Source organism: Leuciscus leuciscus (genome assembly GCF_965113295.1).
Source record: "Leuciscus leuciscus genome assembly, chromosome: 1".
Classification (NCBI taxonomy): Eukaryota; Metazoa; Chordata; class Actinopteri; order Cypriniformes; family Leuciscidae; genus Leuciscus; species Leuciscus leuciscus.
Window position 1 is genome coordinate 60,019,744 of NC_138725.1, and position 13,930 is coordinate 60,033,673.

Here is a 13,930-nt window from a genome sequence, read left to right on the forward strand (position 1 = left end):
TAAGGCATGTTTATAAAAGCTACTTAAATGTCCTAAATTGAACTAAGGCCTAATCCTTGCTTAATCTAAGCATTTTCTGTGAAACCGGGCCTACATCTAGATTTAAATTAAGCTTGTAAATCTAGATTTGTTATTATTTATAAATTTTAGAGACTCAATAAAGAAAACTAACTCAGTTTAAAAAAAAAGCTGTCATGGTGTCAAAGTCAGCATTAATCTATTATTAATAATAATTAGACTATTCTGCATCATAATTTCAGGTTGAAGTGCAGCGGCAGACGTACTTCCCGCCTCCTCATGAATAATGTATGATAGCTCCGCCCACCAAGCGCAGAAGCTGTTGCAGTCAGAGAGCGCCCGTATGCGCACGGCGTTTACAAATGAGACCAGAACCGCGTCGCTACAGTTGATACATGCAGAGGTCCTTCCGTCAGCGGACGCGACGGGGCTACACTCTTCTTTCATGCTGATCTTCTGATCACAGATCTTTTACATTTGCTACGTGCTGGCTGGTAAGCGCGAAAACAGGACTTACCGTTTAAGACTCGGGAAAGGAAAACAGAAGGACGAAGCGTTTACACTTGGTGAAGGTGTTCTTCATCTCCAGCGGTTCCTAATACACGGACACCAGCCCAGAAGAGCAGCAGATCCAAATCCACACGACTGCATATGAACAGAACGGGTAGGTGCAATCTCCAAATGACAATATGATATAACATAAATACAGCGTGTTGACATGAAATGGGCGACGGTTACTCGTCGTTTCCTAGCGGCGTTCATCGTGTTTGATGAATCAAAATCAATGAACCATTCTGTTTATTTACAACGTTAGGAATAATATCTGAGTGCTGGTTAGACAGTTATTACACCTTCAGCTCTAATTTTCCTCATTTCAAAGCGGTGAATCTTATTTGGCAACATTGCTGCGCGTGCAGTGTATGGCACAGTCGCATGGCAGGTTTGGGGCGTTCATCAATTGGTTGTATTCATTATTTTTATGTTAATTATTTATTTATTATAAATCATCTATTTTAATAAAGTGTGTGCATAATATATATATATATATAGATAGATAGATAGATAGCTTATATATATGTATATGTAATACATGCATGCATTCAGTTTTGGCTTTTTTGTACAAATTTACATAAGAAGTAGAGGTTCAGAATAATGGGTCCACTATTATCAACTGCATGTGAACATCTCAATGGGGTTTCCAGGTCTCCTGAAATTTGTTCAAATATACTGATATTACATAGTGTCCTGATCATCCTTGAATTGTTATTAATCAGATAATGTGTTTGTATCTCATGGGACTTGGAGTATTGGGGTGGGAAACCCTCCTTATGTGTAACCCATCATTATTGCATGTATTTATTGTGTGCATGCAGAATTCATGCATAGAACAGCAATTCCTTCTGCATCAGCACGGACTGGGGAATTCAGACCACAACTGTGTGTTGACATCCTTTGGCCTTGTCTTCATCTGCTTTACTACCACCCTGATGTTAAGGAGTCTTTGGCAGGTGTGGCACCACACTTGTGTGCCAAAGAATTTTCCTTAACTTATGATTGGCCCATAAGCACATCCGGATGATGGCTCTTCTAGCCGTAACGGTTTGATTGTGGTTTTTAGCGTAATATCTTTATTCCAACAAAGGCTTTTAATTGCATACTTCATGTGAGTGTCGTTTATGTCTTCATAGACGGTTATCCCTTCTTCAGAGGGAATTTGCATTGACGCATAATCCAAAACGATCCCAACATTTTGGAAAAATAGGTGTGGCACTCATTCTTAGAAGTGATTAGCATGCTTAATATTAATTTCTTCATGATTGGCTGTCTGTAATAGCAGCTGTGGTGAAGTGATTAAGGATTTCAGTGTGCCGTCTGGGTTTTGGGGGCTTGAGACTTTTCCACAGAAAATCATCTCAGCTGTGTCTCAGCACTGGCAACCACATGAGAAATGTCTTCTCTGGTCTGGGGGGCATCAGCTGAGAAAATCATCCAATCGTAATTAAACGCTGCAAATTGATTCACCGGCTGGCCGGTGTAGTGTGTGTGTGTGTGTGTGTGTGTGTGTGTGTGTGTGAGCAGGATGAATAGGCCCAGGGGTTCTTAACTAAACACAAGTGAAGTAGGAGAACTTTTTGCTCTTGTTTCGGAGAGAAGAGGCATTTTACTGGTATATTTTCTTATACGCCACATTTCAGCCAAAATTGAAGGAAGCACGAAGGGCCAGGAGAAACTGATAGATCTGACACTGTTTAAATTGGTTTTCCCAAAGTTAATTTCAGAACGTGTTGTTTTGACCCTGAACAACGAATAGCGTTGCCACTTTTCAGATCAAATCTTGAGGATTTGTCTTTCATAACTTCCTTTACTCAACTAAAGAAGAATTCTCTGAAGCCCTTGAAACCTTGCGGCCATTCAAACATGCTAGAATTAGTTCTGCGGTCTCTTGCATTGAATGTTCCTCGCAGTGATCTATAGAGAACTTTCTCCATAATCTCATTCTCATAATTTAAAACGAGCATCCCGTGTCATGAGGCGGTTATTCTAGGATCAGACAGGAGGGTCCGTAGCCAAGGCAACAAGTCACCACAAAGGCGAGCATGCCAGGTGTTGCTCTGTAACATTTGTGCCTTTGAAGCTTCTGCACCCCTATGGGGACCTTTTATGGGGTCTGTTTTCGTCTTTTTTGCTGCACATGGCCAGGCACACATTGTCTCTCTGCTTGCCATATGAGTGTAACCAGGATGCTAGTTGGGTGCGGGTTTGAAAATACCCCCTATGAGCTTTATTTTATATTTGTAGGGCCCTATGAAATCCATATTTTTTCATGTTTTTTCATTTAAATTCATTTGAAATGGTTTAATTAAATTTTAATAACCAAAAAGATGTCTAATTAGTTGAATTGATAACTTAAATATTTTATTAAAATTTTAACAACAATTGTGCCCTATTTTTGATTACATCCACTGTACAATATTAATATATTTCTGTCATAATTTCTTCAAGTTAAACAAACGTTTATTTTGCCGGGTTGTAGTGAAGACTGTTGAGTGTGTATCTGAAGATACGTACACGCAGACTTAAATAGTCTTTTTGTTGTTTGATATTCACAGACTTTAGTCCATATCACGGTTTGATTAAGTGTACAGCCTTTTAATTTATTCTACCAAATTTGGCCAAATTTACGTTTCTGTTATATAGTAAATTACACGACTGGATTCCGCGAATCACGTAAATCATAGGAACCCTACATTTGTGTGTGTGTGTGGATTGTTACATAATATACAAAAGCAGAGTCCTGTGTTGTGAATTGGTGGGTTTTGGTCCCCCAATTTTTGCACTCCAGACGGGGGTCACTTTAATTATGCGAGAAGCAACAGATGTAGGGCAGCTTAGAGTGGTGTGCAGCTGTGGAAACCCACGGTGATTTAAACGCATTGAAATGTCTTGCAACATCTACCACCGCATTCGTTGTTGATTGATTGTATGTTAATTCTTGCTTTCACATACCCATTTTTTTTTTTTTTTTGCCTTATATGTCTTCCTCCACTCACATAGCCAGGCATTAGACTATTTTTAATCTTCCCTTCTTGGGTTTTGGGGATTTAATCATCAAAATATTTTTTTTGATGCCTGAAAGCTTCAGTCATCACCCTTATCGGGATCCTCAATGATGTCTATCTTAGCCAGACAGAAAAATGCTGAAAATAGAACGGCTTGATACCAGACACGTCTCTTACAGAAAGACTGTGTTTCATATGGTCTGTTGTATAATCCAGTTTGGTTCCTTGTGATTTGAATGGTGGTACTTCTCTGGGTTGAGTTTTGTAGCCTTTCATCAACATCGCAGTGGGTTGTTGGGATCAGATTCTGCAGTCCAGGTGGGTTCTGTTCAATCCCACCCTGATCCTGAAGGATCTACTTCACCAGCCCCCACAGGCTGATCAGAGAAAACTCCTTTTCTCTGCGAGAAAGCAAGTTTTTCTCGTTTTTTTCTCATTTCTCTCATACATTCCTGTGGGTATGATTTAATTAACCTATTTGTCAGTGGCACTCTGCTCTCTCTTATATCTGTGATGGAGCTGCAGAGTTACAGAGGAAGTCTGGGTCATCAAACACATCAAATGTCAGGGCCAGCCTGCAGAATCTGTATTTGTTTTGGCTCACTGTTGTGCCATTGTCTACTGTCAGTTTAACCCAGCATTCAGGCCAGCGTTGGTTAGTTTAGTCCACGGAGATCAGGCACAAGGGAGTTTTCATTAAGAAAACATCTAGATTATTTGTTCCTAGTTCATACCCAGGACGCTTCCTGAGCCAGTGTTTGTATTAGTCAGAGATGCATAAAAACTCTTATGATGACGTTGGTGTACAGTAGAGCTTGATAAAGCTGTCCTGCTCAACTCGTTGACATCCCCAAGGCTTTGCTTTTTGGTTTGGCTGTTGTTTTGTTGTCTTGGTGTTAGATAATTAACCCTGTTAAATGGCAGTTGTTGTTGTTGTGGGTTTTTTTTAGGGCATTTTCCATGTAAAGCTTGACAATTGGTTTATAGCCATAAGCAGGATCTGACTGTAAATTTGTTGCAGGAAAACAAAGCTGGCTGAACTGACCTAAATGCGTTCATTATTACTCTTATGATTCAAGGAAAATGATCTTAGAATAACATATCTACATGATGATTTTTTTTTTTATGTTTCCATCTCATTTGTTGTTGGATAATTGTCATGAAGAACATGCCTTTTTGTGGCAAAATCATGAACATTTTTGATTTTTACATTAATGTTGAGGCTCTAATGTTGCATGTATAGTGTGAGCTATAAAAAAGCAGAACATTCTGTCATTTACTCACCCTTATGTCATTCCAAACCTGTATGAGTTACTCTCTCCTGTAGAACACAAGCAATTTGTTTAAAAAAAAAAAAAAAAATTCTCCATTGGTTTCTATGATGTTTTGACCTCAACATTCTCAAATATCTTCTTTTGTCTTTCACTGAAGAAAAAGTCATACAGATGTGGATCGAAGTAAATTGCAGAATTTTCCTTTTTGAATAAGCTATACTTTTAAATTTTGGTCAGTTTTTCACACTTAAAAGTTACAGTTTGGAACAACATGAGGCTGTGTAAATGATGAATAACAAGTGAATTATTTCTAAAACATTGTTGATCGAAGGGAGACCAGAACACTTGTTTACAAGGAAACGTGTGTGAAAATGAGCACCTTTAACTGAAGCCACATCATTTGCCTAGTATATTTGCTTAACGAGTCAGGTTTCTACACCTTATGAATTCAACAACCTGCATGACTTTCCCTGTTTGCCTATATACAGCATTCACCAGTTCCCCCAGTCACACTTCCTCCCTATTGAATGAAAAGTCACGTTTCCTTCTTGAGTGCACTTCACCATAAACATGCGTTAAAGGGATAGTTCACCCAAAAATGAAAATGGTCATCATTTACTTACCCTCATGTTGTTAAAAACTTTTTTTTTTTCTACTAAACACAAAATAAGATATTTTGAAGAATGTGTGAAACCAAACAGTTGAATGGACCCCATTGACTTCCATAAAATGAAAAATAATATAAAAAATACTATGGAAGTCAATGGGGTCCATCAAGTGTTTGGTTACAAACATTCTTCAATATATCTTCTTTTGTGTTCAGCAGAAGATAGAAATTCATACAGGTTTGGAACAACTTAAGGGTGAGTAAATGATGGCAGAATTTTCATTTTTGGGTGACCTATCTCTTTAAGTTCTCTTATTACCTCTTATTTAGTGTCCGACACAACCAGTTTGTCCCTTTAAATCCAGTTAATCCGGATGATGTCCTCCCACAGCCACTAGTCAGTTACCTACAAGTATTTGTTTACTCAGTTAACGTGAACTGTTTGCTTTGAGAAGCACCTCTTGAGTGGATAAACTGCTGATGCAAACACAACCATGTGACCTGAAATACCCTAACTACTAAACCTGTTGAACAAGCTTTTTATTACTAGTTATTGTCATAGATAGTAGATTAAAGTCCCCTTGAACCGGAAGTTGCAAACGACTTTTCTCCTGTGTTGTGAATGTGATGCATATCCAAATGAACCGGAATATTGAACAGAGGGCAGGGTTTTACTTTAGTGCTCCTCCTCTCCATCTCTGCTCATAGCAGACTAACGGTTTGAGGGCAGTGGTTAAGCGTTTTCAACCCAAGACGTCAAACTGACGTCATCAGAAAGGGAACGCCATTCCAGACCGGAAGTAACTTTTCAGATTTTGATTAAAGATTACCACGGCAAACACATTTTTTTTCTGTGTATTAAATTGCACGGATTAATTGTTCCCCACAAGATTAGTAATATGTGCTAACAAAGTAAATAGGGTCAATTTTGATTTCATGTCGACTTTCAGATAAAAATTCTTGGTAAAAGAGGAGAGACTGGGCAGCAGATGTTTCCCACACAATCACCACAGCTCAAATGTTTCCGGAGCAGTTGCTTTGACATTATATACATTTTAGCATATATGTAATTTATCATCTTTGGCTGGAAACAAGCTTCCTGCGGTAATGTTGGAGACATGGCTGTGCTTTTGTAAAGACCAGGCCTTCTGTACTGTCACCTCCAATGGAGAGGGCGACCGGAGCCCTCTGATTCGATATGATGGCTCTTTGACTCCAATTCTTCTCTTTGTCTTGCATACACAGTCTACTTCTCGCTGTGGTGTTAAGTTGAATGCTCCCCCGCAAGCTTCTAGCGCGTTATGCCAGTGGCGTGTGTTGCAGCGGCTGCAGGTTAACTGCAGGATCCATCTCAGATCTGACAGGCTTTCACTGGCTGAAATCAACCACCCAAAGAAACTTTGTACAGTGTGAAGTCTGTTATATCTTACACTCCAGCAGCTGGAGTGAGAGTAGAGCTTGTCTCATACTATAGGGATTGGTGAATCATTTTGAAATAATTTATAGAGAGAGAAAGAGAGATTATAAATTCACTGGCTTTTTTTTTTTTTATTCTTTCATAACTTCTAGCAGATGGCCTGTGATTTCAAATATCTGTTAGTCACACATGCACATTATCTCACATTTGCTCATTCTGCTGATGTTGTGTCTTTATAATTGCTGACTCTCATGATTCAGGCTGTTGGTCAAACAAAGGCTGACGTTTAAGTGATGATGAAAAAATCATTGCCGCTTGTTTAGTGTTCTTTTGTTCTTTGTTTTGAACACAGCTCCACAATCATCCATTGAAACCAGAAGTCAAGCAAGCAGAGCAGAAAGGAGAAGCAGAGGCTTTTTAAACATGTGTGCTGTAAATCTGCGCTGGCCTGTTGTGTCAGACAGTCTAAGTCATTGTTGTGGCAGATGTCTGTCCTGTCACCTTTGACCCCTTTGCTTGAGGCCACAGTAACTGCCCTGTCTTGGAGGGCTGGAGGGAGGCTGTTAAACGACAGGCTCTGTTTTGCATTTGAAAGTGGGGACATGTTTCAATTAAGATGCAGACGTTGTCACTCTTTTTGTCTTTGCTTCTCTGGCTACTGAATTTAACCGCTCACCTCTCTCAAACTGTAAAAATGTGAGAAACCGTAGTGTGTGTGTCCATCTCTGTAACTAGTGGAAATTGCGGGTGTTCTTCTTTTAATATGCAGCTCATTAATTCAATTAATCCATATTCATTAATGATAATATAACATCACTACCTGGTCCAGCTGGTGACAGCAGTGAGTGAAGATGTGTGGGAGAGTCTGTGTGTGTGTGCAAACACTTGGAGAACGTTTGACTGTTTTCACGCTTGGTCCAAACCCGGTCTTTTTCCAGTGATATTCCTCTGACCTTTGCTCTTTTGTAATGTCTCTCAGCCATCTCTCCTCCTACAGTCTTTCTTCAAATATCCCTTTTGCTCACTTATTTGATCAAAAATACAGTATTTTTTTTTATTTCAATATATTAATATAGATAATTAAAGTTGAGTTTTCAGCAGCCATTTCTCCAGTCTTCAGTGTCACATGATCCTTCACAAGTCATTCTAATATGATGATTTGCTGCTTCAAAACATTTCTTCTTATTAATTTTGAAGTTATTGCTTAATTTTTGTGAAATCTGATTTAATGCATCCTTGCTGAATAAAAGTATAAATTTCTTTGAAAAAAATCTTACTGACCCTAAAATGTTGAAAGGTAGTGTATGTAGTATGATTACAGCGAGAAGGCTGACATTGTAGGTCACATAGTGGGAACATGGTGGGTTAAAGGGTTAGTTCACCCAAAAATGAAAATTCTGTTATTAGTTACTCACCCTCATGTAGTTCCAAACCCTTAAGACCTTCGTCCATCTTCAGAACACAAATGAAGATATTTTTGATGCAATCCAATAGCTTTCTGGCTATTTTAAAAGTTTTTACTACCTTTCTGGGCCTTGAAAGCTAGAAAGCTCTCGGATTTCATAAAATATCTTCATTTGTATTCCGAAGATCAATGAAGGTCTTACGAAGGTCTTACGGGTTTGGATCGACATGAGGGTGAGTAATTAATGACAGAATTTTCATTTTTTGGTGAACTAACCCTTAAACCCACCATATTCCCATTATGTGACCTACAATATCAGCCTTGTCGCTGTTCTCTGAATATGACTCCTAAAAGTTTTACTGAAGTGTCCACTTAATATGCAGTTTTGAATCTCTGTGGAATAAAGTAAATTATCCAGGTTTTGTTTTTGCTTACTGTTTATGAATCCTGCCTATTTTGACAGTACTGCTTTTCATGTAGCCTATATAGTAGGGAAGTTGGCATATTTATCTAGTTTAAAAATAACTCTTAAAACCAACATGAAAAGGTGGCAACAACCTGCCAAAAAATACAAGGGCTAAGTGACCTCAGCATAAAAGGGACGTTGTTAGAGGCGAAGCAATTTTTTTGATGAAAGATTGTGAGGACAATTTTGAGAGCAAAAAAGGTCAGTTGTCTATTGTAAATAGTGTAGCGATGTATGAAGCACGGCTCACATAGAAGTCACTTTCAAACCAAGAAGCTTTCTGTTAGTCAACCTTTGCGGAAATCTGTGTGAGTAAATCTTTTGCCTTCACGCAAAATAGATTGTGTGGATTACTATTGGCATAACTGGATTTTGCCCATTAAAATTGACCAAATACCAAACCTTCACAAAAGAAAAGACTTAAACATGTGTTCTATTTCCAGTCATTGTGTAATGAAACCGAGAAATAAGCGCTGACTTGATGTGATGTTTTGTGCAGTGATCATGACCTTCAGACGTGACCTTCACACACTCTCAGAAGGCAGTGTCGTGACTGTTGTTGTTCTCCTGTATTCAATGCTTTTTCGAAATAAGACACCTTTGACCTCTGCTGTGACTGTCTGTTCCTTCTCAGAAAATGCCGTGCAGTAACAAGACCCTTTGGGTGGAAGGAACAAACAGGAAGGCTGCAGTGACTTCTGTTCCGCGCAACAGCAGAAGTGGGTTCTTTTCTTTATTAAAGAGCCAAGAGTGTGAGAATATCTCTCTACTGTACGACATCTGTTTTCTCTGAAGATAATCTCAGGCTTACATGATCCTCAAACGGACAGCTGTTTCACTGTGCAAGTACAGAAAAGACTGCTTTCTTGTAGAAGACGTCTCCACATTGAAGTGTCCAGGCGAGGTGCTCTGTCATCTTTGTGTAAAACAATGCTAGGTACGTATGCTAACAGAGCCGCCACTCTTGTGCTAACACAGCTGCGTTGGATAACTTTGGCTTTTGTGAGCCTTTTAGCCTCAGTGGTATGGATTATCATCACTATGAAGCTATGCTAGAGATGTCAGCTTGTATGACTCGGATGTAAGACCATGTTTACTGTAACACCTGAGGCCTGGATTTTAGATTTTGAATCAAGTAGTGTCACGGATAATATGGGACTCAAATGTGATGCCTTGAGTTAAGCAAGTGATTTTCACAAGTAGGACACATTCCTGGATCAACATCCTTTGTTGAACATCAAACAACATTCCTGTCTTTCAGTTTCATTCACTAGCCATACATTAAATGCATACAAATACACTGCCCGGACAAAAAAAGTCTAAAGTTTAAATAAGCAAATGCTTAAGAGTCTGACTGGGTAGTTATTGCAGTGATTATTATGTTTCTAGCATGTTATATGTTGGGCAACAGTTCTTCTAACTCCTAATAGCTTTTCATTTCTTGAACAACCATATAGGAAGTAGGGATGCACCGATTGGGAAATTCTGGGCCGATACCGATACCGATGTTTAACATAACAACTTGGCCGATGGCCGATGCCGATGCCGATGTTTTTTCTTTGTGTTATTTATTCCTTCTTTTGTGCCACGGAAACATACAAGTCTTTCGGCTCTTGATCACACTATCCTAGAATGAGCACAAATTCAATCAGACCAATTTATGAAACAAAAAAAACCTTTAATGTCACTTTCTGGTTGACAGTTATAACCTTATTTATAAGTTCTTTTTCAGTTGTTATGAAGAGCAATATGAGAGAGAAATTTGGTAATCATTGTCTGACCCAACAAAAAAAACATTATAATATTCATTTTATTTTTCGTGTTCGCATTTATGAGGGAAAAAACACGGGTGAATGTTCATACCAAAATCTTAAATTTTAAGCGCGCACGCGCTCTTCTGCGAGAGAGAGAGAGAGAGAGAGAGAGAGAGAGAGAGAGAGAGAGAGAGAGAGAGAGCCCCGACCGCGCGCGCGCTCTCACTCACTATTCAGAGCGGTCAAGCTTCCCCGTACTTTTTGACAAGAGTCCTTGACAGGGAGGCCAGAGTTTCTTTGCAGCTCAAGTCGGCGGCGGTGTGTACAGTTAACGCTCTATCTGTTGACGGCGCTGAGGGAAAAGCTCCCCCCACTGGAAGAAGCAGTCGCCGCCCATTTGTGTCCTCCTGCGCACCCATCAAAGCCGTGCAGAACGTCTTCAACACTCGCGGATCGTGCATACTCCGCCGCTTCTTCTGCTACACACCATATGGTCGTTCTTTTCTCGAGAAAAGGAGTTTTCTCATAGAAAATAAATAAATAAATGCGTCATTGTACCCAGCACTTCTGTAAATGCACTTCCGAATGCGTCTCTGTCCCCAGCATATCAAACCAAACTGACGCCCATGTGACATCGGCGAATGTCATTTTTATTTCCCGATGGCCGATGGCAGTTAACGAGGCAAATATCGGCCGTTACCGATGTTCAGCCGATGCATCGGTGCATCCCTAATAGGAAGACACATCATGGACATATTCCAGGATAACAATGTAAAGATGCACCAGTCTCAAATAATTGTCAGTACAAGATCTTGACCAAAAATTGATGCACCTCTTGATGGAAATAACATCACAACATTTATTTCCATCAAGAGGTGCATTATTTTTTGTTCAAGATCTTGTCTTGACAATGCAGAGTACAGCACTCTGTAAAGTCTCCTCCAGCACATCCCAAAGACTAAAATAAAGGTCTGGATTACATTTTTTAAAGACCTAAAATCCTAAAACATGACACTACATATTATAAGTAACACTTGAATTGAATTTTATCAATCAATAAATTCCTCTTGAAACAAACTTTGTTGTATTATTTAAATTGAATACTGTGAAGCTGCTTTGATACAATCTGTATTGTGAAAAGCGCTATACAAATAAACTTGACTTGACTTGCATGCATTTATTGGTGAATGACAAGAACCATTGGCCTAACCTAGGTTGATAAGAATGTTGTACCAGGCCTTAACCATAACTCAAAGCCTAACCTAAACACGAAACAGTGTTATTTTAGTAATATTTATATACTAATATTATTATTATTTTTTTAATATTTTGAATTGCCTTTTTTTATCTTCAATTTTCATTTGAGTTTTTATTTTTATTAAATTTTTTATTAGTAATTTTGTTTTGCATTTTGAATGCTTTTGATTTTTTTTTTTATATTACTATTTAGGTTTAATGTTTTAAGTTTATTTCCACTTTGTAATTTTTGTGCCTCAGTTTAAACTTATTTCAATTACTGTTGTTAGGTTACATTTTAGAATTTTAGTTTAGTTTTAAGTTTTTCATCTATGTCTTTCAGAATTGTTTCAATTAACAAATGTTTTTAATAGTTTTAGTTAACGATAATAACCCTGATAAGAATATTATGCAAAAAAAAAAGAAAAAAAAAAAAAGATGTTGATCCATGAATATGTCCAACTTGTGCAAAGCACAATAAGCTTGGTCTAGGGTGAGCACTGACCATACAGTATTATTAGCCAATCACAAGCTCTGTGAAGCCTGGGACATATTAGGTGAATCTGACTCATGCGGATAGAGGAAGCACTTTAATAGCATATTTCTCTTCCTTCTGCCCACTGTTTGTCTGATGGTACCCTAACAGAGCACAACAATGGACCTCTTATTTCTCAAGTGTACAACTCTCTTAATGTAACTGCGCTCAGATTTGTTGACGTTAGTATTTCTGGTTCCTATTTAAGGGTACGTTTACACAACAACGATATGCTTAAAACTGAAGTTTTTCCTTTGAGTTTTCCACATGCAGACGACACCTTTGTCAAAACGATCGCCATTCACAGGGTTTTCCGTGAAAACGAATAAAAACCCTATATTCTACTGCCAGGCCATTAGATGGCGATGAAACACGATAGTCTGCACATGTAATATGCATGCGCATGACATCATCGTCTTCAGAGATTTGCGTTTTTGTTGTTTACACAGAGACTGTTTTAAAAAACGTGCACTTTGAAACCCGTTTTCAAAACTTTGCGTTTTCCAGCACCCAAAACGCTGTTGTCGTGTAAACGAACTGCCAAAGCGCATAAAAAGTTTTACGTTTTTAGTTGAAAACAGCCCCTTAAACAGTGCTCTAGCCATTCATCAGCTCTAACTGTTGTTGCTATATATTTTATTTGTGACCATGCACAATTTACCTTCTCAAAGCCAGCCATAAAAGACATAGTATATAAGTGGGCATGACCTCCACTCTGCTTATGTTTAATTCATCAGTTTGTCTGTGACCCCGCCCCTTCCTGCAGTGCTGGAGCAGCATGTGCTGTTTATTATGCTGCTGAATGAAGAACCAGCCCCAGCGTGTCCTCATTCTGTCTCCTTCATAGGGGGAGCGACCAATCAGCCTCCTCGGCTTCAAATCCGCAGATTTGCACGAGCACTCTTTGATATGACATTGCTTAGATGGCTAGCATACTTCTCTCCTCACAGTTTGTGCAAATTCTCCATGCAGGTGGAGAAGCAGAGAGAGAGAGAGAGAGAGAGAGAGAGTGATAGTGGAAGGAAGGATGGATGGATGGATAGATAACACCCTGTGCTTCAATGGAGTCTAGGACTCCCTCTGAGGAGCTGGTGGATTCCAGCACTACGTTGGATTATTAATGACTGTCTAGCTGAGAGAGAAAACTCAACCCCAAGAGCGCACACATACTGACAAAAAGAAGGGAGTGGCTGAGAGAAACAAGCACAGGAAACAAGATAAAGAGAAGGAATTGTAATGAAAGAGTGAATCGCAATGGGAATGAGTGATTGAATGCGCTACAAAGTCGAGGAATGAAAGTAAAGTAGAAACGCATTGTGAACACGTACAAACGTTTAGCATGCGCTGACTGGTCCACAACACCCAGCATGCAGGTGAGATGACAGCGAGTATGTAAATCAGCTGGTGATAAAACATTCAGTGTTTGTGTGTGTTTTAGGGTGTGTCGTTCTGTGGGGGGTGGAGGAGAGTAAAATGTGGCAGCGCAGTTGAACGTTGTTTACACTAGCTTCAGTAAACCTTTCTGACTGCCTTTGTTAGCATGCACAAAGGAAGTACAGATACCTCATGGATTCAGCTGAAACATTTATGAGTTTGCTCAGTTTCCCATCATCTTCACTCATGTCGTGTTCTTTAGATTCTCGTCACGGATTAACACT

General features: G+C 39.1%; 1 protein-coding gene across 3 annotated transcripts in view; it reads left to right on the forward strand.

Annotated features, from left to right (window-relative positions):
• The first annotated feature begins 328 nt into the window (after positions 1–328).
• The window catches only part of tanc2a (tetratricopeptide repeat, ankyrin repeat and coiled-coil containing 2a), a 152,867-nt gene continuing 139,265 nt past the window's right edge, over positions 329–13,930 (forward strand). Inside the window, exons 1-2 of one of the 3 annotated variants that reach the window (XM_082183713.1) lie at positions 329–682; positions 9,382–9,684. The gene's annotated coding sequence lies outside the window, so the exon portion shown is untranslated. The remainder of the gene's footprint in view (positions 683–9,381; positions 9,685–13,930) is intronic. The other 2 variants (XM_082183714.1, XM_082183712.1) reach the window with 2 other exon arrangements.